General features: G+C 40.7%; 3 long non-coding RNA genes across 3 annotated transcripts; 2 read left to right on the top strand and 1 right to left on the bottom strand.

Moving 5' to 3' along the window:
* Nucleotides 1–2,709: 2,709 nt before the first annotated feature.
* On the bottom strand, nucleotides 2,710–3,839 carry LOC114435796 (uncharacterized). Its single transcript, XR_003670632.1, has 3 exons — nucleotides 3,762–3,839; nucleotides 3,419–3,537; nucleotides 2,710–3,325 (listed from the first exon to the last, which is right to left on the bottom strand). It is a non-coding gene; the product is annotated as an uncharacterized LOC114435796 (long non-coding RNA).
* Nucleotides 3,840–10,420: 6,581 nt separating this feature from the next.
* LOC114435778 (uncharacterized) lies at nucleotides 10,421–11,516 on the top strand. The gene is made up of 5 exons (XR_003670611.1): nucleotides 10,421–10,474; nucleotides 10,640–10,690; nucleotides 10,786–10,851; nucleotides 10,940–10,999; nucleotides 11,083–11,516. It is a non-coding gene; the product is annotated as an uncharacterized LOC114435778 (long non-coding RNA).
* A 12,736-nt stretch (nucleotides 11,517–24,252) lies between these two features.
* LOC114435782 (uncharacterized) lies at nucleotides 24,253–25,527 on the top strand. The gene is made up of 7 exons (XR_003670615.1): nucleotides 24,253–24,307; nucleotides 24,429–24,444; nucleotides 24,537–24,619; nucleotides 24,727–24,789; nucleotides 24,879–24,932; nucleotides 25,196–25,267; nucleotides 25,469–25,527. It is a non-coding gene; the product is annotated as an uncharacterized LOC114435782 (long non-coding RNA).
* The last annotated feature ends 1,601 nt before the right edge of the window (nucleotides 25,528–27,128 follow it).

Below are 27,128 nucleotides of genomic sequence, written 5' to 3'. Positions count from 1 at the left end.
CCCCCTTTGTAGCACATCTGCCCCCCTCAGTCCCACATCTACTCCAATTAGTACTACCACCACCCAAGTTAGCACCACATGTGCCCCACTTAGAACCACATCTGCCCCCCTCAGTATCGCATCTGGTCCAGTTAGTACTACCGCCACCCAAGTTAGCACCACATCTGCCCCCCTTAGTACCACATCTGGTCCAGTTAGTACTACCTCCACCCAAGTTAGCACCACATCTGCCCCCCTCAGTACCACATCTGGTCCAGTTAGTACTACCGCCACCACAGTTAGCACCACCTATGGCCCACTTGGCACCACATCTGGTCCCCTTAGTAGCATTTCTACCACACTTAGCACCACATCTGCCCCCCTTTGTAGCACATCTGCCCCCCTCAGTATCGCATCTGGTCCAGTTAGTACTACCTCCACCCATGTTAGCACCACATCTGCCCCACTTAGCACCACATCTGTCCCCCTTTGTAGCACATCTGCCCCCCTTAGTACCACATCTGGTAGAGTTAGTACTACTTCCACCCAAGTTAGCACCACATCTGCCCCAGTTAGCACCTCATCTGTCCCCCTTTGTAGCACATCTGCCCCCTTTAGTACCGCATCTGGTCCAGTTAGTACTACCTCCACCCAAGTTAGCACCACATCTGCCCCCCTTAGTACCACATCTGGTCCAGTTAGTACTACCTCCACCCATGTTAGCACCACATCTGCCCCACTTAGCACCACATCTGTCCCCCTTTGTAGCACATCTGCCCCCCTTAGTACCACATCTGGTAGAGTTAGTACTACTTCCACCCAAGTTAGCACCACATCTGCCCCAGTTAGCACCTCATCTGTCCCCCTTTGTAGCACCTCTGCCCCCCTTAGTACCGCATCTGGTCCAGTTAGTACTACCGACACCCAAGTTAGCACCACATCTGCCCCTGCTAGTGCCACATCTACTCCTCTTAGCACCACATCTGCCCCCACTAGTACCGATTCTACTCCTCTTAGCACCACATCTGCCCCCCTTAGTACCACATCTGGTCCTGTTAGTACTACCTCCGCCCAAGTTAGCACCACATCTACTCATCTTTGCACCACATCTGCCCCCCTTAGTTTATTGGTTTATTTGTTTATTATAAATCCCCATTAGTCACTGCCTCAGCAGCAGCTATTCTTCCTGGGGTCCACAATTAGAACATTAAAAACTACAACGTATACATTTAAAAGTTATGCTATGCTAATCTGAATATTCACATCACGATAAGCATACACATACATAGTCAAGTGTTCAAAAGACAATAATCCCAGCAAAAACAACTGAATCATAGTTTGTAAAACAGACTGACTAAAAGTTTTTGTGATTTTAAACATTTTAAGAGGTTAACCAAAGTCCAAAGAAATATCTTTGAGTAAAACACCTTTTCTCAGCCTTTTCCTGAAACTTTCTTTGCTGATGATAGAAACCACCGAGTTTATTCCAGTAAACAATTGCTCTGTACAACACTGTTCTTTTTAAAGTGTCTGATTTGGGTTTGGGTAGGTTGAAGGCACCTCTCAAAGCATGTCTGGTGCTGTAGTTGTGACCTTCACTGGCAAGCACCAGCTGAGAATAGAGACAGGAAGGCTTAGCTGATGTATAAATGTTTTTTAAAAACAGAATCAGGCTACAAGCTAGTCTATCTCCAACTCTCATCCATGACAAGTCACACTGTACCTGAGCACTGCAGAGCAAGACTTGCAGCTGTGTTTTTAATTTTATTTAGAAGCATTGGACCAGACTGCTGTGCAGTAGTCAAGATGTGACAACACAAGGGATTTTATTACTTGCTTAGTTGTTGAATGAGTTAAAAAATAAGCGTTTCTGCTCATTTTTGCTATGATATTATTAATGTGAGTAGTCCAAGAAAGTGTTTCATCAACAGTAATCCCCAGCAGTCTGGCCTCCTTGACTTGTTCAATGGTAGCTCCAAGCAAGGACACGCGTAGTTTCCCTTCCTTTCTCAGAGCATAATTTGAGCCAATGACAAGGCGTTTGGTTTTGATACGTTTAATTTCAGCTTATTTTCAGTTACCCAATTAGAGATCTGCATTAACTCATCCTGAAGTGCACAGCTCAGGTCTGTATTATTCTTTGGTGGGGCATATATTGTTGTGTCATCTGCGTAAATTGCACAGCAAGCATTTTTTAAGACATATGGCATATCGTTTACAAACACTGAATATAATAAAGGTCCAAGGCAGCTTCCTTGAGGGAGGCCGCAATTTAATGTTTTACAACACGAAAGAGACCCATCAAAAGAGACGACTGGCTGCCATTAAAAAGGAAGCTTTTCATCCAGTTTATGGCTGAAAGTTTAAAACCATAAGCAGCCAATTTCAAAATTAACAATTCAAAGTCAATCTAGTCATATTTAGTTTCGTCAATTCTAGACTGATAGTATCATCTTTAATAATCCTTTTCATTTTTAACTTCTTGATGACAAATTACATCCAGGTGTAAATGCATGTGTGCTTCTTTGTTACTGTAACAGTCTCTTTATAATCACTTGATCAATAATCCATTAAAGACTGATTCTCTCCAGTTTTGGTCAACCCTTCCTGTAAAGTAAACAATCATTTGTTCAGTTTGCTAATAGAAGTACAACAGTATATATGTTTATTAACAATGCTCATTTTGTGGCTATATTTCGGATGTAGTACCTCTCTGTGACCAGAGGGGGCTGTTGTAATGTCTGTTTTGAAATTAACCCTGTTGCAACACATGAGGCGGATGGGTCAGGATACACTGAGGAAGCGGTGTGTTGTTTGTGTTTCAGACGCCCAGGGTTCAGTCAGGGTTCTACTTTTCTCTCTTTTCTCTTCCTCATTTTTGGTCTGGCTGAGTGAATGACTCATCACACACATATAAATACATATGAAACTGATTTGAGATAACACCCACATAAACTGAGCAATTGTTTGTTAATTTTAAGATTAGGAATGACTTTAAAAAATGTGCATGTTTATAAAATGTATTTGAATGAAAAATAAATAAACATGTCAATGTGTCTATAGGCCTACATAAATACATTAAATAATACATTTAGAAATCCATTTCAACCACTTCCACTTTTTCACTGTCTTCCAGTGGACACGTTGTTGCAGCAGCTTTGACTCTGATGTCCATCAGTTGTGTCTGTCCACACCATGACAGCCTTCCTCCTGCAGGTCCTGTGAGTCCATCTGAGGCCAGAGGAGATAAAGTCCCTTTAACAGATGTGTGTGAGTGAAGCTGCTGTCCTCTCTGTTCACAAAGACCCCCTGAGCAAGGCACCTAGAGTGGAGGGACTTTACTGACCTGGAAGCAGAAGAGACGAGACACATGTCAAACACCTGTCTCCCAAACATCTGTCGGCCATCAGGTAAAAACAACTAAAGACTTTTGACTCACTTCTGATTTTTGGTGATTTGACACAAACACGTATAAACCAGATCCAACACAGAGGACCAGAAGGACCAGGAAGACCACCAGAGGGATCAGCCTGCTCCGATGAGACAAACCACCGAGATCTGTGAGACAGAGACGAGAACCACTGAGACTGAAATCCACTAAAACTGGAACATTGAGGTGAGTGTCTGCTGCTTTACAGCTGCTAACACTGTGTTTCATTCAGCCACCACCTGCAAACACACTGAAGGTCAGATAGAGGTCAGATTTTCAAGAATAAAGAGCGAAAATATAAAGAAATAATGCTGGATTTTTTACAGAGTTTTGATCTTTGTTTAAGTCTCACCATCAGATTCCTCCTTTGGAGCTTGGTGGTTTCTGGGATCCAGTGGTGTCTCTGTCGTCCCTGTTTTAGCTGGTTTTGTTTCTGGAAGAACAGAAGATTCAGACTTTTTCATGAAAATAACATTTAAAGGAGAGTTGTTGAAGTCACTGATGTTGCTTACTCACCAATGATCAGACTAACGATCGATGACTGAGTCCATCCCTTTAACATTGGGATGTAGCATCTGTATCTTCCTCCGTCTTCCTCTGAGACGTTGACGATTTTGAGCGATATGTTTCCATGTTTGAGTCCGTCTTTGGACAGCATGGTCCTCCCTCTGTACGCCTCCATCTGCATGTTGGGGTCCTCTTTGTAGTGCCGGTACAGACTGACATACTCCTCTCCTTTCAGTCGGTCTCTGGGGTCAGGCGGCAGGTCGGGCTTTAACCACTCCACTGTCCGCTCTGCCAGATTTAACTCAGGCTCCAGGTGACATGTCAGGATGACATCATCACCTGGAGCAGCCGTAACTCTCTCAGGTGAGCCGATGACCTGATACTGACCTGAGAAACAAGGAGGGCATTTTGAAACCTTCTCAGTAGTCAAGCAGGAATCCTTTAGGGTCAGGTTCAAATCTTTTTTTCAGCTTCAGTTTTACTTTTCTGGTTCAATTCTCTTCTTCACTTTCGCCTCTATTTTTTCACCTTTGAGGTTCTGGCCCCATTTTTGTGTGGTGGGGTGGGGTTGGGGGTATAGGTGAAACTGAAAAAAGGATTTGAACCTGAAGAAATAAGATGTTAAACTGTAAAAAATTAAGGTTTGAATCTGAAAACAAAAAATAAAATACTAAATCTAAAAATATTTATCGAAATGAAACCTGAAAATAAACAATTTATTCTAAATATTTTTGAGATATATATATAATGGAAATGAAGTGTGTACGGTTTGTGGAATATGTGGTTTGCATGAATTACCAGTGCAGCAGTCGACACACAGACACACAATGTTGCACAATTCATTTCAGTAACATTTATAGCACAAAAATATTGGGGCTCAGCACATGGACGTCACTAGGGTTGACAGATCTCTATCAAATAAATGTAAGAAACACAAACAAGTATAACAAAATACATATTTACACATTATGTTACTTCATTTCTTATTGTCATTATATATATTATTTTTTCAGATGGTTCCAGATGCTCCAGGTAATTTCCCACAGATTTGTCCCACAATGTGCAAATTGCGTTTTTGCAACAGCACAGTTACAGCAAGCAAAAGATAAGAAAAGCTATATACATAATAAATTAAACTACCAATATTATGCAATACAATCAAAAAACAGTTTACAGATTAACAATTACTGCACAGATGAGTGGAGGTAGAAGTGGTTTGTAGAAAACTGTACATAGTGCATCAAAAGAAAAAATAAGTAATTTATTGTATAGTGTGGTGTGTGAACATTGCACCTATCAACCACCAATCCAGCTGTTCATCTGTGGAAAACACTTCTGCCAGTGACTCTGAAACAGCATCTCAGTCTATAATCTTTTCTTATTCTTTCAGAAATAGTCGCGCTGTAAATGTCTCTTTTGTCCCTGCAATAGTTGTGTGGCAAAAGTTGAAAAATGAAGCTGCGCTACATGAAAGAAGCGCTGTTTACTGTGAGCGTCTGAGAGCGAGCTCCCCTGTTCATCCGGAACGTCCTGACGTAACTTCCGGGTTAGCGTAACAAAACATAGCACCGCTAATAAGTCAAATAAAAGTTTCCAGTAAGAAATAACAGTGAATAACAGTGAATAACAGGGGTATGCAGAACAATGCACCTTCCGGCTGAGATAACAGTCCGCTACGCGTCTATTATTGCGTTCAGAGCCGCTTTTCAGATGTGTAGACGACTCAGCTAGTTAGTGGAGATACTTCTCTTGTCTTCAGAAGACATCTTTGAAAACCCACGTCAGAGGCACAAGGCTCTACAATTGGATATTTGAGCCCCTTGTGATATCGCTCGATGGTCCGATTGGACACTGACTTGCCCGTAGAATAATACAGCCCCTAAAATAGGGCTAGCGACGTCAACGGCTCTAGCATCGCTCCCTGCTGCCCGCTCCTGCCCGCACTGGGCAGCAGGGAGCGACACGATGGACAGGGAGAGGGACGCTCCGCTCCACTCCCCTGCGCTCCTGGAGCCCCCCAGTACTCCGGCACGTTCCCCAGAGAGGGACGCTCACTGCTGCACGGGGAGGCTGCTCTCTGGCCGGGCAGCCCGCTCCCATGCACCCAGTCCATGAATTCTAATAGGGGGGCTCCGTAGTTTTGGAGAACTTCACTTGTACAGTACAGACGCTCTCTGATAGCAGGTTGTATGCAGAAGCATGTTTAGTCTCGTGGTGAATTGTGTCGAAGTGCTGAACCAGTGTTTGCACCTTCGGAGCCCTCTGTGTATCTGGAATCTGGAATCTGTATCTGGGCCAAAAAGAACACATTTTAAGATAGAAGCCGCGGGCCGCAGTTTGGACACCCCTGGTGTAGGGGCCCAAAGGAAGGAAGAGTCTATACTCAGAAGCTGATGTAGGTGAGACTTTCTGATCACGCCTTTGAAAGAAACGTCACTTCTGCTTTCAGCATTATAATTATGAATGCTTTTTATTTATTGTACTGCAAAGTTTTATTGTACAACAAAATGTAATATGCTTCAATTCAACAGTCTGATGTTTTATGCATGTGCAGTAATTAAAGTACAATAACATTTATAGGGACCAGACTAAACCTTGGCAGAGAAACATGTTCATATGTGTGCAGAGGACAGGAAATGTAACCGTGTGAACCATGTGCTGTGGTCAGAGCTGCTGTCTAAAGTTGGGGCAAAGGAAGGAAGAGTCTATACTCTGCATTCTGATCACACCTTTTAATGAAACGTCACTTCTGTCTTCAGCATTATAATTATGAATAGATAGAACACTTTGTTCATTGTGCTGGATGTGAGGATGGGGCACACTTTGCTCTGTGTGCTGGACTTATTCTGTAAGTACATTTCTGACTTGTTGTTTCTGAAGAGTGTTTCTGAGCAGACTGGTGTCTTTATGAACGTCGGCTGCTGATATGTCTCTGTTTTACACTGAAGTCCTGCTGGATTTGGCTCCACACATCTACATTGTGTATATATAGTGTTTTAATGTTGTGATTGATCACTTTCTTTTGGTTTGATGATGTCTGATGAGGTTTTAATCTTTATTTCAGTGTTCAGCACACTCCTCTACGGACACACTGAAGGTGACAAATTATACTTTGTCTTTGTTTTTTCTCTTCATTTGTATATTACACAAAGTATTTATCTCCTGTTTATCAACTTCTCAGTGTTTTATATTATATTGTGTATTAGATTGATAATCACTTTGATCATTAATTATACTGTGAATGTGATTAGATTACAGGGACAGATGAGTTTATCATTAAGGAGAACAAACAAGTTTGTTGTTCTTAAAAAGATGATGCAATTTATCTCGTTCCACGGCACCATACTTGCCTGCTAATCGAGCTCCTAGCATGCTAGTCTTCCTTAATAATTAAAATTTCTGTTCTCTATTGAGAAAATGTGCGTTCATTTGAGTAAATACTTTTACTAAACAGATCCTGCATAATAAACGCAGCCTGACCTCAAAGTGAGTGCACAGTTTATTTAAAGGAGCACACGTTCTCTTGATACCAAATGACAGCTGTGTTTTCTGTTCAATAGTTAAGATGCCACAAGAAGTGGAAGCAAAGTCCTAAAAGCATACGACTCCTTTAAATAAGCTAAATCAAACATTTGAATTTCTCTCGTCATGAGTGATTCGAACTTTGAGCCACGAAAGTGATTTTACAGCTTTAGTCTCTCTTGGTGTGAACACAGGGTTAAATGATATTTGGTTCTTTCACACAGCCTGTTTAAAGCTGGAGGTCTGCAGGCAGAACCTCAGGATATTGTTGTAGTCACTGTGAATAATAAATGATAGATCTGTGAGACAGGACACTGAAGTAGACACACTGTGACACTACATCACACTTCTAATTCTGTCTGCATGCTCTCTGAAACCACACACTGGTGGCAACATCACAGTTTAGTTTGTTCATTCTAAACAAGACAACAGTCACAGAATGTGTACAAGAGTTTGATCCTTCAGTGTTTAAATATATATTTTGTAATATAACCTCCAACAGACTCAACATCCACAAACATGTGGTTGATGTCAAGGACACTTTATCTATAGTTATATTCAGTCTGTGTGTTTGACCCTAGATTCATCCTGATGATGCAAATACAGTTTAAATGTTTCATAGCTTTATTTTTGTTTTTTTTGTTTGTTTTGTAACATTAGTTATTTTAAGATGTAGCATATCCCACCGAAAGATGGTCTCACACTTGAACTGATGATCTCAGGGTTTAATGAAAATCCCAAAACCAACGTAAGAGCTGGTTACAAACACAAAAGAACAATATATGTTAGCTACTTTCCTCACAGTCTTACTGCATATACATAGCTTAACCACAGCTCATATTTAGCGAATGCTAACTTAACTAAACAATCAGTATCAAAGTTAATAAAGTTCAAATTTAACTTAAGACACAGACAATACCAACAAATACGAACCTTGTGCCTCTTCGGAGGGTTGCTAATACATGAACCATTCCGTTTTAATACTCTGTCTTTACCGTTTGTTGCCGTCACTGTTTAGTTATTAGCGGAACTCCGCGATTGCAGTGAAAACCCCTTCAAAATAAAAGCGCTCGTATTTAAAATAAAATATAAGACAATATAAGCTAAAACCAAGATGCAAACATGCTGTAAAGATAACAGAATAATAATTAACAGGGCTGTCTTCGTAAGAAGGCAAAATATAAATGGGGTTATTTACATAAGATGCACCACAGCACAACGTGCATTCACATAATTATCATAGAGTTTAGTACTAAAACAAATAACATGTTTGTGTTTAATCTCTTTTGTATTCTAACTGGGTGTTTTTGATTTGAACAGGTTCCATGAAGGCCTCTCTGATCCTGGAACACAGCTGGACTGAGATATTCTATGGTGAGATGATCACCCTCAGATGTGACATTCAGGGAGCTGAAGGAACTCAGTGGACGTATGAATGGAGACGAGACAAGTTAGACCTTCATTCAACATACAGTGAATACATGTCCATCTCAGGTTATGGGTCTGACAGTGAAAAATACAGATGTCTGGGTAGAAGCAACAAGTTAACATCAGAGTGGAGTGAAGCCCTCAGATTGACTGTATCAGGTAAGCTGATCATCTTTAATCCATATAAAAGTGCTGAATTAGGTCAAATCTAACCAACAATTTAAGTGCTACTAAATACACACTAAGTATTGTGCTGCATGTCTTCCTGTTTTCACAACAGTGTCTGAAAAGAATGAAGTGCAAAGATTTTTCTGCAGTAATTCATACTCTAACCATTTACTATTTACTGTTTGACTGTTTTTACTGACTGTTTCATTTTTTCTTCCTCACTGCAGATAAACCTCGGGCCTCACTGAGTGCAGACAAGACAGTCATACCAGCAGGGGGCAGCGTAACACTGACCTGCTCTGTGGACGTCTCTACAGGGTGGAAGTACTACTGGTACAAACATGGCTCAGTGTATTCTGGAGTTCAACCAATAAATGATCAATCAGACACTGTCAGTGTTTCAGAAGGAGGAATCTATCAGTGCTATGGAGGAAGAGGAGGAGACCCAGTGTTCTACACATATTACAGCAATAAAGTCACCATTAATGAAACTGGTGAGTTTAATAATTTGTTCTGAAATGAAACAACTTTTCAAATGTTTCATCTGTTTGTCAGTAATGAAGAAAAGAGACATTTTGTTACCAACAGAAACAAAAAACATTGATTACATGTCAGAAGCTCCTCCTGCTCTGATGATGCTGAAAAATCAGAACTTTACTTTCTTCATTTTTAGACAGGACTGATCCAAATTGCACCTCAGTTATATTAATGCTGCTTGTTACTGTGTTAATACTTCCTCTTCCTCAGCACCACTGAGCTCCATGTTTTAAATCAGAGGCTTTTGTTGCATTTCTTCCCCTTAAAGTTGGTTTTTGTGGAGTAAACCTGTCTGTCTCTCTTCAGAAGTGGACAGAGGAATATTAACAATGTTGAGCCAATGTGTTTTTCTATCACAATGACAAACTTGTTCAAAGTGATACCAGAGGGGAGCTGAAGATCTCTGCAGTGTCAGAGTCACATGAAGGTTTCTACAGGTGTGAACATTCAGGAAAGAAGTCACCTCAGAGCTGGATGTCAGTGAAAGGTGAGTAAAGATGTTTGATGCTCCTTTTTTGGTATATTACGGTAATGTTGTTTTGATTATTGTCTGTACTAATGACACCAAGTCCAATATAAGTGTATTAATGTATGTTTATTATTTCTAATAGTTATATCCAGACCTGAAAGCTCCTCATCGTCAGTGCCATTAATTGTTGGACTGCTGTGTGGAATCATATTATTCTTTGTCATTGTGCTCTTAATGTATCACTACAGACAGTCCAAATGTGAGACCTTTTTCTTCTGATGCATCATTTATTTACTATAAACTTTAAATGTGACACAGAATTTACAAAACCATGTAACAACATGATCATTTTTTGTTAATAACAGGTTTTTCTGCAGAGCAGACAGTGAACCAGGAAGTAAACCAACATCAGATATACTCCTCTCTTCTCCACGGTCAGTGTTTCATCTGGTTCTGAATGTTGTCACAGATATTTGTAAGATGTATTGATGCTGCTGCAGCTTTAATACTGTTCAATAACAACATTTAACAAAAACAAAGATGTTTAAATGAGTGTGACAGATGTGAGGTGACTCATTTAATGTTTCACTGTCCTGTAGGCGACCTTTGTGTCTATGAGACAATCAGAGGAGCTGAAGGCTCTGGAAATGGTACAGTACACACTTTGATTGACATGGAGCAGGTTAAAGTTATAATAATTATAGAATGACTGTGAAACTCAGTACTCACATTAATGTTATTTCAGGTCAGCCTGAAGAAGATTACTATAATGCTTCATATCTGATTCAGCTCAAAGCTCTGGACAGCAGGAGTGAGTATATAAAAATATGAGACGTCACATTGATACTAAACTACAGAGAGAATCATTATTTTATATATGATTGATATCATGATAACAGGACAACATGTTGACCCAGAAGAGTCACTGTCTGACTACAGTAATGTGAATCCAAACACAGGTAATGTTCTTCATATACAGTCAGAGCTCATGTTCCAAAGACAGTATTTTAAACTGAGACTGTTTGCTGTGATTTTATTTCAGGTCCATGAAGAGACGTTCATCATCAACAAACAAAGAGAAGCACAGATGGCAGCATGAAGTCTATGACTAGCTGTCTGTTTTAAGGTTATAACAGAACATGTTTCAGTGCTGGCCTGCTTTAGATTGTTCCCATGTTATAAAGAAGAAGTTCTTTTTTTGTTCATCTTCATGTTCTCCTGTTTTGAGAGCAGAAACTTCAGCTTATAGTGTTGTCATTTGTCATGTCTCAAGAGAGACTGTTTGTTGTGAGTTCATTTCTTTGAGCTGCAGCTTTCTTTAAATGTGAAGAATCATGAGTTGAAAGATGTTCTGTGTGTGATGCTGTCTGACAAAGGTTTGTTTGAGGCTCCTCCTACAGATGGACTCTCTGACGTAAATGTGGATATCATGCAAGAGCACAACCAGACGAGCAGCCCGAGATGTTCAATAGGCTCAGAGCAAAGTCAGAAAGTGGACACTGTCTGCAGCATTTTACACATGCTGAATCTAAATGTCACCAGTAAAACCACAGCACCACCCACAGGACAAACCATTATTACAACAGTATTACAAGTAAAGGACATGATGTCCAACATGGACTTTATTTTGTGGTCTTTGAAATGTTTTGTAAATAAAATGGTTCTTATTAAAATATAATTTCTTCTTTACTTCTCATTGGATCCAAGTGCTGTATTAAACAAAGATTTACCACAGTTCACACAGATATTCCAACATGACATGCAGACAAAGCAGTGAGGTTAAAACATTCTTTTAGTATGTAATATGGAACATTTGTCGAGCTTTCCACAAAGGCCTCACAGTAGTGCTACTTACTACATCCTATTCAATCTTTAAGAATTCAGTATACTGTGAAATACTTAGAGATTGATCTGCTGCTGTAGGTTGAATCAGCTCTCTGTGAATCATTTGGTAAACACTTAAATGTAACACATGCTTATTTATGTTTTAAAGAAAAAGTTACACAGTTTGGTTTAAAATGTATTTACATTGTTTACACAGTTTTTGTGTGATCAAGACAGCTACCTAGGTGGTAGTTCTTTGCATACATGTCCACAAGAGGGTGTCAGACTACAACAAGAACTTTAATGTATTATAGACAAACAACCATTCAGACTCACACACCAATCAGAATAATCAGTTAACCTGAGCATGTCTTTAGAATGTGCAAGGTAGCCGGAACCCACACATGCACCGAAGTGCTCCACGCAGTTTTTTGGGTTTCCTGGTGTTTCCCTTTGTGATCCTGTCTTTGGCTGTCTTTGTGAAGTTACTTTGGTTCTGTCCTGTTTCCTGTTTTATTTTGAAAGTCTTGTCTCCCTTGTATTTGTCCATGTGTTTTACTTCCCCAGTGTTCCGGCCTTTGTGATTGTTTGCCCCGCCCTAATGCGTTTTACCTGTGTCTAGTTCCATAGTCTATTTTTGTCCTGTGTTCCCCTTTGTCTGTGGCAGATCGTCTTGTCACCCTCCCTGTCACCTTCCATGTTCCCTGTGTTTAGTAAGTTTTGAGTTATTACGGCCCGAGCACGAAACGTGCGAGAGCCCTATTGAAATGCAAGTGTCCTCTTTTTTTCTTCCGCGTCATTTGACGCAAATTTGACCCCCTAAATGTGCTCAAAAACTCACCAATTTTGGCACACAGGTCAGGCTCACGAAAAATGGCGATCTGAAACTGTCGCTGCAACTGCGCCTTCCCAAATGGCTTGGGAGCGCCCCCTAGAATTTGCAAATATTCCGTGTATCAGCTACGGCCATGAAAATTGGTACAGATACTGTATGTATCTCCTCACTCCAGGAAACATGCTTTTGAAAAAACATCCACCGCCTACAGGGTGTCAGCCATTTTGGAATAACTTCGCCACGTTCCAATTTGCACTCCACGCACTTTTGCTAACTCCTCCTAGGGGATTTGCTTGATAGGGCTGAAATTTGGTGTGCTTGCCCTTAAGGGGTTAGGGACCAAACGTTATCAAAAAACGCAGCAGTTTGTCATACGGCCTGGCTGTGGCGCCCCACGAATTTGACCCTTCACTAACGCACAGGAAATGGATGTATTTATGGCTGTATCTCCTACATACTTCATCTTATGTGGATGAAAAAAATCAGGCATGCTGAGCCTGTCATTCTGAACAGATTGATATGTTATGAGCGCTATGAGCTGATACCCTCATAGCGCCACCTACTGTGTGCGGTATGAATTGTGCTGATTTCCATGTTCTACACCTCGTATTTGAACGAACTCCTCCTAGGGAAATACTCTGATAGACCCGAGATTTTATTACATGCTTTTGAAGACATTGTTGAGCAAAAGATATCAAAAACGCAGATTGACGTTACACGGTGTAGGCGGGGCAACGCCATGAAGTAGCCACAAGTTTTCAGGGATTTCCTGATGTGATGTTGTTCCTTCTTCTTTCCCTCTGAGCTGGCCAGGAAATCCCTGAAAACTAGTGGCTACCCCAACTCGGCACTCAGCACTTGGTATAGAAACATTTAGTGCTATTTTTTTTAAGTTTTGCCCAGACCCACCCACTGAGGTCTGCAACCACATATAAACCATGTTTCCTCACCAAACAGTTAGAAATGATGAAGCTGCTTGGATGAGCAGCGAAACGTCTTCAAGAAAACTCTCCAGTCTTCTAGACGCCTTGCTTCTAGAAGATGAATGTGAATCCCTGTGCTGTGTCTCTGTCCATGGTGCTGACTGTGGAGCCGGCAATAGTGCTGGAGCTGTCCGAGGTGCTGACTGTGGAGCCGGCAGCAGTGCTGGAGCTGTCCGAGGTGCTGACTGTAGTGTCTGCTGCTCGTGGGGAATGCTCAGCCTGTGTCAGATCTTCTTATTTAATTTCAAAAAGAAAGACAAAAAGACCTTTTTTGACCATTTGCTTCCCTGCAGCTCACATTAGCTTCTCTCAAAGCTCCTGTGTAGGTTTATAAGCAAACAGAGGCAGATTCACCACTCAGACTCCAACAACAATAGGAAAAAAGTGCACAGTGCAGCAATGTATTTTGTGAAGTCTAAACCTCCCAAAATCCTGTAAAGAGCAGGACTGTCTCCTAAACACCAAACCAGCAAGCTAGAAAACAGTCGGTTATTGATCTTCCATTCTTTGAGTTAAGCTGGAGCTACTAGCCAAGAAACAGCTGCTACCCCTACTGTCACCTCAGTTATGGAAGAAGAGTGACTTTAAATCACAAAATAAAATATATCAGAGCTGAACGACATGGTTCAGCAGCTCCTTGCTACTTGCCAGTTTCAATAAATCTATAGCACTTAGACATGTGGTCTGGCTATGGCTGTGTGCACGCATTGAAATGCTCCTAAGCTAAAGTCCTTGTGCCACCTACTGGCCAGAGGAGTTCTCTTTTGTATATGTGTGTTTTGGTGTTCTCTTCTGGCCTGCAGACCACAGCTCATGTCGGTAGTGGGGGGAGAGTGGCCGTGGGACAATTTTATTTATCCTTCTGTGTGAAAACAAAAGTCAAACCTCAGACTTATCAATCAGCAGTTGTGTTAAATGTAACACTTCCATGTCTTGTTAGCTGTTTGTGATTCATATGATGTGATAATAACGACTAACCTCATCTCGATTCTCACTCTGTAGGTGATGTGTCCGTCTATGAAACAATCAAAGAGCCTGAAAACACAGAACATGGTACAGTATACAGCCAGATGTTTTCAGTCCAGACAAGTTACAGTTACAAATACTACAATGATATGTTTAAGGTCACAGTAACATGTTGACATTCTAAAGTGTAACTATATGTTTCAGGTGAATCCAGTGACGTCACATATTCTTTGATTGAACTTAAAAATGTGACTAAGAAAGGTGAGCACCACATACAGCAGCTGGAAAAGCTAACAGCACGTAGGTGCTTTTAAATTCCAGGAATACCTGAAGAAAGCTCATTCATCTGGGTCTTTTAACAGGGAAGAAGCAGAAACCAGTGGAGAGCTGTGTTTACTTCCAGTTTAACTTCTGAAGTGTTAACTTGATATTTTTGTTTTGACTAGTTATAAATAAGCAATTTACAGAAATCAGGAGGTGTGCATAAGTGGCTTCATGTCAGAGCAGCTCTAACCACTTCTTCTGCTTGTTGACAGAATGATGAAACGTCCTAAAAAGTCAAGCCACAGCCTGACAGACCACAAGAGGAAGTGGAAGTTGTTGGTCAACTGTGTCACCACAGTAACGTCACATATAGTTGTGTTGCTTCTTGGAGTCTGCATCCCTGGTATGTACACCTATATGTTTGTTTATATATATATGTACCTAGTGAGTTCAGAAAGCAGAGGTCTGATGTCTTTATTAACATGTAAACTAGTGTTTTAATGTCATAGTCAGGAGGTTCCAATCTTTTTTTAGTGTTCAGCACACTTTCATGCACCAACCACCCCCACCCACGGGTTTAGATATGTGGATGACACCTGAGTCAAAATCAAGACCAACCAAGTGGAACGGTTCACAGAACACATCAACGCAGTGGATAACAACATCAAGTTCACTCGCGAGGACACCAAGGACAACAATCTGGCCTTCTTGGACTGCACAGTACATATTGAGGAGGACAGGAGCCTCAATGTGGAAGTGTACAGGAAACCCACACACACGGACCAGTACCTGTTGTTTGATTCACACCACCCACTGGAACACAAACTGGGAGTCATCAGGACCCTGCAGCACAGAGCACAAACTGTACCCACCAGCTCAGACGGGAAGAAGAAGGAGCAACACCACATCAGGAAGGCCCTGCAAACATGTGGCTACCCGAAGTGGGCACTCATCAAAGCCACAAAAACAAGACCCCCCAACAACAAGAAGAAGGACAACAACCAGGCGGAGAAAGAACATCTCCATTCCATATGTGTCAGGAGTATCAGAGAAATTCTGCAGGATCTTCAACAACCATGACATCCCGGTCCATTTCAAACCTATGACAACACTGAGACAGAGACTGGTTCACCCGAAGGACAAGATTCCCAGGGAGAAACACAGCAATGTGATATATGCAGTCCAGTGCAGTGAGGAATGCTCTGATCTGTACATTGGAGAAACTAAACAACCACTCCACAGAAGAATGGCTCAGCACAGGAGAGCCACCTCCTCAGGACAAGACTCAGCTGTTCACCTCCACCTCAAAGACAAAGGACACTCCTTTGAGGACAACAATGTTCACATTTTAGACAGGGAGGAAAGGTGGTATGAAAGAGGAGTCAAGGAAGCCATCTATGTTAAGCTGGAAAAACCTTCCCTTAACAGAGGTGGTGGCCTCAGACATCATCTTTCTACCACATACAATGCAGTGATTCCATCCATTCCCAGGAAGTTCTTACTCACAGTAAGAACAAAGGGCTGTCAACCAGTCACCCTCCGGCAGTTTCATAGTCGTTACCCAGTCGTTAGACACACCTGGCCCAGTCAGCCAGAACATCACAGGTAAGTATGGAAACATGTAGTGCTATTGTTTTTAAGTTTTACCCAGACCCACCCACATAGGTCTGTAACCACATATAAACCATGTTTCCCCACCAAACAGTTAGAACTGATGAAGCTGCTTGGATGAGCAGCGAAACGTCTTCTAGAAAAACTCTACAAGTCCAGACGCCTTGCTTCAATCTTCTCTACGTTTGAAGCAGTTGAGCGCTTCGAACGGCATACGAGTCATGTGATTGGTTCGGGTTGTGAATCGCTTGGTGGAAACGAGTGTGTTCAGGGATAGGACATTCCTATTAATGTAGCTATATCAATACATAGTTATACAGGCTTTTTTATATAGTTAATCGCAATTTGTCATTGTGTACATTTTAGTAAAAGAAATGTTATTGATCACGTTTTGGATTTATCATGACGTTTGATTAGCCCTAATTATTATTTATCCACTTCAAATGTAATTTTTTATAACAATTTCATGCAATGAAACTGAAAATTTCATGTATTTTATTGTGTCAGTCTGAAATTATTAAACCATGTAGTGGAGTCTAACGAGACTGTGCATGGCGATTCAAATCCAAACAATCCACGAACCAATAACACACACCGCAGTTCATTTTGTTCACCACTAGATGTCCTCCTCGAGCACTGTGTCATTGAAGCCTCAAGTAATGAACCTTTTTCTTGAATCATGTGTCAAAGCTTCAACAAAGCCTCGAAAAACCATCACTAATCATGGGTCTCTCCTCAAAAATCACAGGTGTATTCGGAAATAGGTGTTTTTTCCCATTTTGTTTTACCAGTCTCCAAAGTGCAGTATAAAGTGATGGAAAAACAATAACAGAATAATAATAATAAATAATACTTAAAGTTGTAATTTGAGTTCTTCAATAACTCACAAAATAATGACAGTTCATTTACCTCCAGGAGCTGTTACCTGCCTTGTAACCATCGTCAGAGTCTCCCAGAGGAGCCACAGCACCCTCTGTTAACCCTCTTGCCCCTCCCACTGGGCTGGAGTATTTTGACTTCATACTTCTTTTACACAGGTAAGTGTTTTATACCTCCCAAACACACATACAAACCATTCAAACAATATTTCTATTCACATAAATACTAATTCCCACATTTACTCAGTTTAAACATTATTTTTAACAAACGGAAGTCAGCTGACTAGAAGCGCGCGACTCTGATATTTAAAGGGCAGAGAAACGCCGGCACGCTTTACCTGCCCACTTCCTCGTCAGGACGTCACAGCGTGACACCGCGTCGCGCCCGTGAGCGGTGCGCAGTGTAAGTATATGTGTATGGAGTTATGAGTAAAGCCACCAAGTGCGCACCCTTGATTGACCGGATATTACGGTGAATACTGGCGAAGTTTTAGAGAAGGATAATATGTAGACGGAGCATGAGTGAGTAATTAACTGCTGTTCTAAAAACAGTGGCACACTGCTGCGGTGTTGACAGACAGCAGGCTTATCTGTGCCATCTGTGCACTAGACACCTTGGTGAGACTCTGCAGTTAGCTTGTTATCTAGCCAGCAATGTATAGATGATGTATCCCAGAAACATTCACCCCATCACAGCGAATCTTTTATTGGCAGCTACTGTGCAGGCGTACTGTGCAATAAAGTATTCTAAACATGAACAGTATAGAGATCTGTTACAGCGTGTGTTGTATTTACACACATTGTCCTCTGATGGTGTTACTCTTGTTGCTGTGAAACAAACATTTGATTCCACCTTTCAGTCATTTCCTGAGTCTGAGGTCACAGCCACAAATAAACCAGCATTCTGCCACAAAGTGAGCACATGTATAGATTCTACACTGGTTAAATGATGCAGGAAATATAACCATGTGAAACTGCTGTGGGCAGAGCTGCTGTCTAAAGGTGGAGGGGCACAAAGGAGGGAAGAGTCTATACTCAGAAGCTGATGTAGGTGAGACTTTCTGATCACACCTTTTAAAGAAACGTCACTACTGCCTTCAGCATTATAATTATGAATGCTTTTTATTTATTGTACTGCAAAGTTTTATTGTACAACAGGATGTAATATGCTTCAATTCAACAGTCTGATGTTTTGTGCATGTGCAGTAATTAAAGTACAATAACATTTATAGGTACCAGAGTAAACCTTGGCAGAGAAACATGTTCATATGTGTGAAGAGAACAGGAAATGTAACCATGTGAACCATGTGCTGTGGTCAGAGCTGCTGTCTAAAGTTGGGGCAAAGGAAGGAAGAGTCTATACTCTGCATTCTGATCACACCTTTTAATGAAACGTCACTTCTGTCTTCAGCATTATAATTATGAATAGATAGAACACTTTGTTCAGTTGTGCTGGATGTGAGGATGTGGCACACTTTGCTCTGTGTGCTGGACTTATTCTGTAAGTACATTTCTGATCTGTTGTTTCTGAAGAGTGTTTCTGAGCAGACTGGTGTCTTTATGAACGTCGGCTGCTGATATGTCTCTGTTTTACACTGAAGTCCTGCTGGATTTGGCTCCACACATCTACATTGTGTATATATATAGTGTTTTAATGTTGTGATTGATCACTTTCTTTTGGTTTGATGATGTCTGATGAGGTTTTAATCTTTATTTCAGTGTTCAGCACACTCCTCTACGGACACACTGAAGGTGACAAATTATACTTTGTCTTTGTTTTTTCTCTTCATTTGTATATTACACAAAGTATTTATCTCCTGTTTATCGTCTTCTCAGTATTTTATATTACATTGTGTATTAGATTGATAATCACTTTGATCATTAATTATACTGTGAATGTGATTAGATTACAGGGACAGATGTGTTTATCATTAAGGAGAACAAATAAGTTTGTTGTTCTTAAAAAGATGATGCAATTTATCTCGTTCCACGGCACCATACTTGCCTGCTAATCGAGCTCCTAGCATGCTAGTCTTCCTTAATAATTAATTTATGTTCTCTATTTGATTAAATACTTTTACTAAACAGATCCTGCATAATAAACGCAGCCTGACCTCAAAGTGAGTGCACAGTTTATTTAAAGGAGCACACGTTCTCTTGATACCAAATGACAGCTGTGTTTTCTGTTCAATAGTTAAGATGCCACAAAAAGTGGAAGCAAAGTCCTAAAAGCATACGACTCCTTTAAATAAGCTAAATCAAACATTTGAATTTCTCTCGTCATGAGTGATTCGAACTTTGAGCCACGAAAGTGATTTTACAGCTTTAGTCTCTCTTGGTGTGAACACAGGGTTAAATGATATTTGGTTCTTTCACACAGCCTGTTTAAAGCTGGAGGTCTGCAGGCAGAACCTCAGGATATTGTTGTAGTCACTGTGAATAATAAATGATAGATCTGTGAGACAGGACACTGAAGTAGACACACTGTGACACTACATCACACTTCTAATTCTGTCTGCATGCTCTCTGAAACCACACGCTGGTGGCAACATCACAGTTTAGTTTGTTCATTCTAAACAAGACAACAGTCACAGAATGTGTACAAGAGTTTGATCCTTCAGTGTTTAAATATATATTTTGTAATATAACCTCCAACAGAGACTCAACATCCACAAACATGTGGTTGATGTCAAGGACACTTTATCTATAGTTATATTCAGTCTGTGTGTTTGACCCTAGATTCATCCTGATGATGCAAATACAGTTTAAATGTTTCACAGCTTTATTATTGATTTTTTTGTTTGTTTTGTAACATTAGTTATTTTAAGATGTAGCATATCCCACCGAAAGATGGTCTCACACTTGAACTGATGATCTCAGGGTTTAATGAAAATCCCAAAACCAACGTAAGAGCTGGTTACAAACACAAAAGAACAATATATGTTAGCTACTTTCCTCACAGTCTTACTGCATATACATAGCTTAACCACAGCTCATATTTAGCGAATGCTAACTTAACTAAACAATCAGTATGAAAGTTAATAAAGTTCAAATTTAACTTAAGACACAGACAATACCAACAAATACGAACCTTGTGCCTCTTCGGAGGGTTGCTAATACATGAACCATTCCGTTTTAATACTCTGTCTTTACCGTTTGTTGCCGTCACCGTTTAGTTATTAGCGGAACTCCGCGATTGCAGTGAAAACCCCTTCAAAATAAAATATAAGACAATATAAGCTAAAACCAAGATGCAAACATGCTGTAAAGATAACAGAATAAAAATTAACAGGGCTATCTTCATAAGAAGGCAAAATATAAATGGGGTTATTTACATAAGATGTACCACAGCACAACGTGCATTCACATAATTATCATAGAGTTTAGTACTAAAACAAATGTTTGTGTTTAATCTCTTTTGTATTCTAACTGGGTGTTTTTGATTTGAACAGGTTCCATGAAGGCCTCTGTGATCCTGGAACACAGCTGGACTGAGATATTCTATGGTGAGAAGATCACCCTCAGATGTTACATTCAGGGAGCTGAAGGAACTCAGTGGACGTATGAATGGAGACGAGACAAGTCAAACCTTTATTCAACATACAGTGAATACAGGCCCATCACAGTTTATAGGTCTGACAGTGGAGAATACAGATGTCGGGGTAGAAGCAACAAGTTAACAACAGAGTGGAGTGAAGCCCTCAGATGGACTGTATCAGGTAAGCTGATCATCTTTAATCCATATAAAAGTGCTGAATTAGGTCAAATCTAACCAACAATTTAAGTGCTTCTAAATACACACTAAGTATTGTGCTGCATGTCTTCCTGTTTTCACAACAGTGTCTGAAAAGAATGAAGTGCAAAGATTTTTCTGCAGTAATTCATACTCTAACCATTTACTATTTACTGCTTGACTGGTTTTTACTGACTGTTTCATTTTTTCTTCCTCACTGCAGATACACCTCGGGCCTCACTGAGAGCAGACAACACAGTCATACCAGCAGGGGGCAGCGTAACACTGACCTGCTCTGTGGACGTCTCTTCAGGGTGGAAGTACTACTGGAACAGACGTACCTCAGTGTATTCTAGAGTTCAACCAATAAATGATCAATCAGACACTGTCAGTGTTTCAGAAGGAGGAATCTATCAGTGCTATGGAGGAAGAGGAGGAAGAGGAGGACACCCAGAGTTCTACACATATGACAGCAGTGAAGTCACCATTAAGGAAACTGGTGAGTTTAATAATTAGTTGTGAAATGAAACAACATGAACTTTTCAAATGTTTCATGTGTTTGTCAGTAATGAAGAAAAGAGACATTTTGTTACCAACAGAAACAAAAAACATTGATTACATGTCAGAAGCTCCTCCTGCTCTGATGATGCTGAAAAATCAGAACTTTACTTTCTTCATTTTTAGACAGGACTGATCCAAATTGCACCTCAGTTATATTAATGTTGCTTGTTACTGTGTTAATACTTCCTCTTCCTCAGCACCACTGAGCTCCATGTTTTAAATCAGAGGCTTTTGTTGCATTTCTTCCCCTTAAAGTTGGTTTTTGTGGAGTAAACCTGTCTGTCTCTCTTCAGAAGTGGACAGAGGAATATTAACAATGTTGAGCTGTTGGACTAATGAAAAACAATCACTGGAATTTATTGAATGAAATAAAATGATGTCAGCATAAAATGTAATCAGAGTAAATACTGGGACACCAAACCACAGCACTTTGTTACAGAGATCAGCTGTTAAAAAGATCAATATGATAAGAAATATTTAAGGTTATCACACTGTCTGCTGACTGACTGGATGTTTCTATGTGAACAGTTCCCAGTGTCACTCTGCAGCACAGCTGGCCTCAGATATTCATTGATGAGACGATCACCCTCAGATGTGACATTCAGGGAGTTGAAGGACGTCAGTGGACGTATGAATGGACACATGAGAGGTCCAACATTCCTTCAACATCCAATGAATACAGAATCAACAGGGCTTCCTCTGCTGACAGAGGAGAATACAGATGTCGGGGCAGGAAAGAGAATTTATACACATTGTGGCAACCTAAATCAGAGTCTCAAAGGAAGGAGAGTACTGGTGCAGAGGAGGAAGAGGAGGAAGAGGAGGAGACCCACTTTACTACACAGAGTACAGCCAATCAGTGAAGATCAACAAACTTGGTGAGTTGCATGTAACACACAATGTCTGCTGTGATCTTGTATCAGGATGAATAAAATATGAACAGATATGAACTTGTTGTGTTGTTTCAAAGCTTCAATCAGACCTGTTGTGACTCTGCAACCTAACTGGACTCAGATATATGAAGGAGAGACGATCAGTGTCAGATGTGAGATCCAAGGAGGAGACACTGAGTGGGGTTATGAATGGAAAGCACCAGACTCCAACAAACCTTCAAATCAGAATGAGTACAGGATTAGTTCTGCTTCTTCATCACACAGTGGAGCCTACAGCTGTAAGGGCTACATGAACAATGAACATACAACAACAGAGTGGAGTGATCCAGTCAGACTGACAGTATCTGACAGTAAGTGTTATTTTATTGATAAAACTCTAAATCTGCAATCTGACAGTCTGTTTTAACATCATCTCTTTCCAACAGGTAAACCCCGACCTGTCCTCACTGTGTCTCCATCATGGCTGAGTCCTGGAGCCTCAGTAACTCTGAGCTGTGAGGTTGAACATCCACCTGCAGGATGGAGGTTCTACTGGTATAAAGCTGTTCCTGGTCTGTCAAAGAACTCTTGGTCTGACAGCTATGAGCTGCTGCCTGGTAGCACTGATGGGACTGCACAGGATCCCTACATCATTCATGGACAGACACACACAGCAGCATATGTGTGCAGAGCTGGAAGAGGAGACCCAGAGTATCACTCTGATTACAGTGACCCAAAGTTTGTCTGGTCTGCAGGTCAGTTTGATTCTGTCCTCTCAGTAAGAAGAATTTATTCTGTCACTGTGATTCCTCTGTTTATTGAGAGAATCAGAATGAGCTGGTTGTGTGTCATTTTTTCATCGTGTCATTTTTGTGTTCTTACTTTGTTCCTTTGACATGTTTTGTTTTTCAGGTTTTCATCCAGCAGCGTCTCTCACAGTGAATCCTGACAGAGTCCAACACTTCCTCTCTGAGTCTGTCTCACTGACCTGTGAGGGAAACTCTACTGAGTGGAGAGTGAGGAAGTTCCCTGATGAAGGACGTCTGTCATCCTGTTCTAACTGGGGAACAATGACTGGATCCACATGTAACATCAACACATCACAGTCTGATACTGGTGTGTACTGGTGTGAGTCTGCATCAGGAGAGTTCAGCAACACAGTCAACATCACTGTACATGGTAGGTGATTTCTTACTATACACTAACCTCCACCTCACTGACTGATCTCTGACTGACGTCCTCTGACTGTCTCACAGATACAGACATTGTCCTGGAGAGTCCTGTCAATAGTGTGACTGAAGGAGACTCTGTTACTCTTGGCTGCAGACTGAGAGGACAAAACAAACTTTCCAATGTGTTTTTCTATCACAATGACAAACTTGTTCAAAGTGATACCAGAGGGGAGCTGAATATCTCTGCAGTGTCAGAGTCACATGAAGGTTTCTACAGGTGTGAACATTCAGGAAAGAAGTCACCTCAGAGCTGGATGTCAGTGAAAGGTGGGTAAAGATGTTTGATGCTCCTTTTTTGGTATATTACGGTAATGTTGTTTTGATTATTGTCTGTACTAATGACACCATGTCCAATATAAGTGTTTTAATGTATGTTTATTATTTCTAATAGTTGTATCCAGACCTGAAAGCTCCTCATCCTCAGTGCCATTAATTGTTGGACTGCTGTGTGGAATCATATTATTCTTTGTCATTGTGCTCTTACTGTATCACTACAGACAGTCCAAAGGTGAGACCTTTTTGTTCTGATGCATCATTTATTTACTACAAACTTTAAATGTGACACAGAATGACAGCAGAATATTTTTACTTTATAAAACCATGTAACAACAAATGTCTTTTTTTCACAGATTCCTGCTTTATCAGGTTAGTGCAGCACTCATCTCTAAACTTTTCTTAAACATCCATCAGTGCTTTCATGTTTCTGTATTAAATGTACTGTATGTGTTATTTTACAGGCTGTTCCAGTCAGAGAGCAGCAGTCAGGGCTCCAACAGAAATCAGGAAGTCAGTACAAATGAACACTGCTCTCCTCTCAATGGTCAGCACTTATTAAATACTAATGTGGACTTTTGTTTAACTTCTCTTCATTCAGCTCACATTAAGGTTTGAAATAAAACTCTAAACATAGATATGTGTATGTTACAGAAGCAAGTGGACCCCAAGATGTCACATACTCTGTAGTTGAGCTGAAGAAGTTTGGAAAGAAGAGTGAGTACTCCAAATACATGCAGTGTAGAAAATGAGACGATAGTTAAGAAAGATTTTGTTTTTTTTATTTTCAAATATTGTCTTAACAGAGAGGACACATGAGGGAGAGGAGGGGTGTGTTTACTCTGAAGTGAAGACAGCAGGTACAGTCGCCTACAACAGTCATGCTTGTGTTGAAATGTGTCGTCATAGCACCACACTGCAGGTAATTATTGGGTCAGCATGCTGTTAGTTACATCATATCACCAGTGGATGGCAGCAGAGAGTCAAATCTTCCACATGGTCTATGTGAGGTTCAGGTGTTCCTAAAAGTTTGAGATGGAATAATCCCGTGCTGCAGACAGACAGATATAACATGAAGCTGAACTGTTCATGTTCTCACACATTACGTGTGCTCCACCATCAGCTCCTGCTGCAGATAATCTGCTGTATTCTCAGATCATCCACCACAAGAAAGGAAAGGCCAAGAATAAAACAGGTACAGTAAAGTCTGCATTCAGCTGCCATTGTTGTTATTGTGCAGTATTTACATGTATGCATCCACAGTTTATGTCATGTTTAAAGACTTAAAGCTGTGACACACAGTCAGTCTTTGTATAAATGGACACTGCTGGTTAAGAACAACATCATGTTGAATGATCAGATTACAGTTGTAAATGAATCAGGCCTTCATTCACAGGAACATCAGCTCCTGCAGCTGCTGATGCAGCAGTTTATTCTGAAATCAGAGCAGGAGCAGCTCTCGGAGCTCATGCTGCCATGTAGGATTCATACTGTGAGTGATTTATTCTCCACAAAGTGCCACATGATGGATGACTGTGATAAACCATGTTCTGTCTTTGTGCTTCTCTTACAGGGCTGTGCAGAGACAAACAGAACCAAACAGAAGCTTTGGTTTTGGGAATCTGTCAATCTGAACCTTGTACATTTATTTGATGTTGATATATTTCATGCTCTGAATACTGTCCTAAAAACACATGCCTCTTCTACTGTTCATGTGCTGCATCATTATTATTATTTACATCTGTTATCTTTTGTATTAAGCTCTGAATGTATCCTCATGTATCAGCACAGCTTTTTTAGCAGTGACACCAGCAGTTATTGCATATATCTAATAATCCATGATCTATTTTCAAGGATCACATTTTATCAGCTGTTCTCACTGAAAACAGATTATGAGAGTTTAAAATATGTTTTTGTTGAAATTTGGTCAGATTTACAATAAAGTTCATGTCTCCAGTGTTTCTGTTGTAATTGTATTTTTAATATGTTTCTGTGGGGTTTGTGTACATGTATGTGAAAGTGTTGGTCTGTTGTCTGTACTGGAGGAACAGGTCTTGGTGATTGTGCAGCAGTAACACAGCATGCATGTTTGGATTTGTCAGTGTAACAGTTGGTTTTTACATTTTATTTCATTCTTCACCCTGCATCAGCTCTGATTCTCATATCATTGGTAGTTCTGTGGTGGACTGTGGCTCCCCCTGCTGGCCTGCTTGGGTGAAAAACTGCACTAAAAGCCAGTGGGTGACATCAGCCCTGCTGTTGTCTGTGGTCATTGTCGCCTTTTTTCTGTTGTATGTGGGGGTCTTTCACACAGTGTAAAACTAAATGTGTGGAAAATGTGCAAGATGGTTGATACCTGTGGTCTCTGATATCATGGTTACTTTGTATATGCAGACTGTGAACAGGAAGTGTTCATGCTCTGTGGTCAAAACCTTTGCTGTGGTGTGAGTTTTGATCGGCAGAATCCCCCTTACAGCTCATTGTTTGTCTTTATATGGATATATAAATATATATAATATATGTAAATGTATATAAACATATTTGGGCAGCAGTGGCTTCCAATAACCGGAAGGTTGGTGGTTCGATCCCAACCCCTCCCTAGTCACTGTTGTGTATCCTTGGGCAAGGCACTTTACCCACATAGTCTCAGTGTACTCACTGGTGTATGGCGCTCTTTGCTGGGCCTTAAGCAGTTTCCCCATTGTGGGACTAATAAAGGTTTCTTAATTAATATTACTATGCTGGACCATGTCGTAGTGCTCTGAGCCACAGCTGCAGTGTGAGAAAGGATGCAGACGTTGATCAGACTGTCAGCATGACGTAACCAACATCTGATCTCACAGGTGTGAATGAGGAAGAACTAATTCTGTTATTCTTGGCTGTGTGAACATTCAGGAAAGAAGTCACCTCAGAGCTGGATTTTAGGTAAGGATGAGTCTGTTTTCTGAATACTTTAATATAGTTCACTGTTTTTAACATCATCTCTTTCCAACAGGTAAACCCCGACCTGTCCTCACTGAGCCTCCATCATGGCTGAGTCCTGGAGCCTCAGGAAC

The sequence above is a fragment of the Parambassis ranga genome, chromosome 5, assembly GCF_900634625.1.
Source record: "Parambassis ranga chromosome 5, fParRan2.1, whole genome shotgun sequence".
Taxonomy (NCBI): domain Eukaryota; kingdom Metazoa; phylum Chordata; class Actinopteri; family Ambassidae; genus Parambassis; species Parambassis ranga.
Note: the sequence above shows the minus strand (reverse complement) of the source record. Positions and strands in the feature narration are given on the sequence as shown.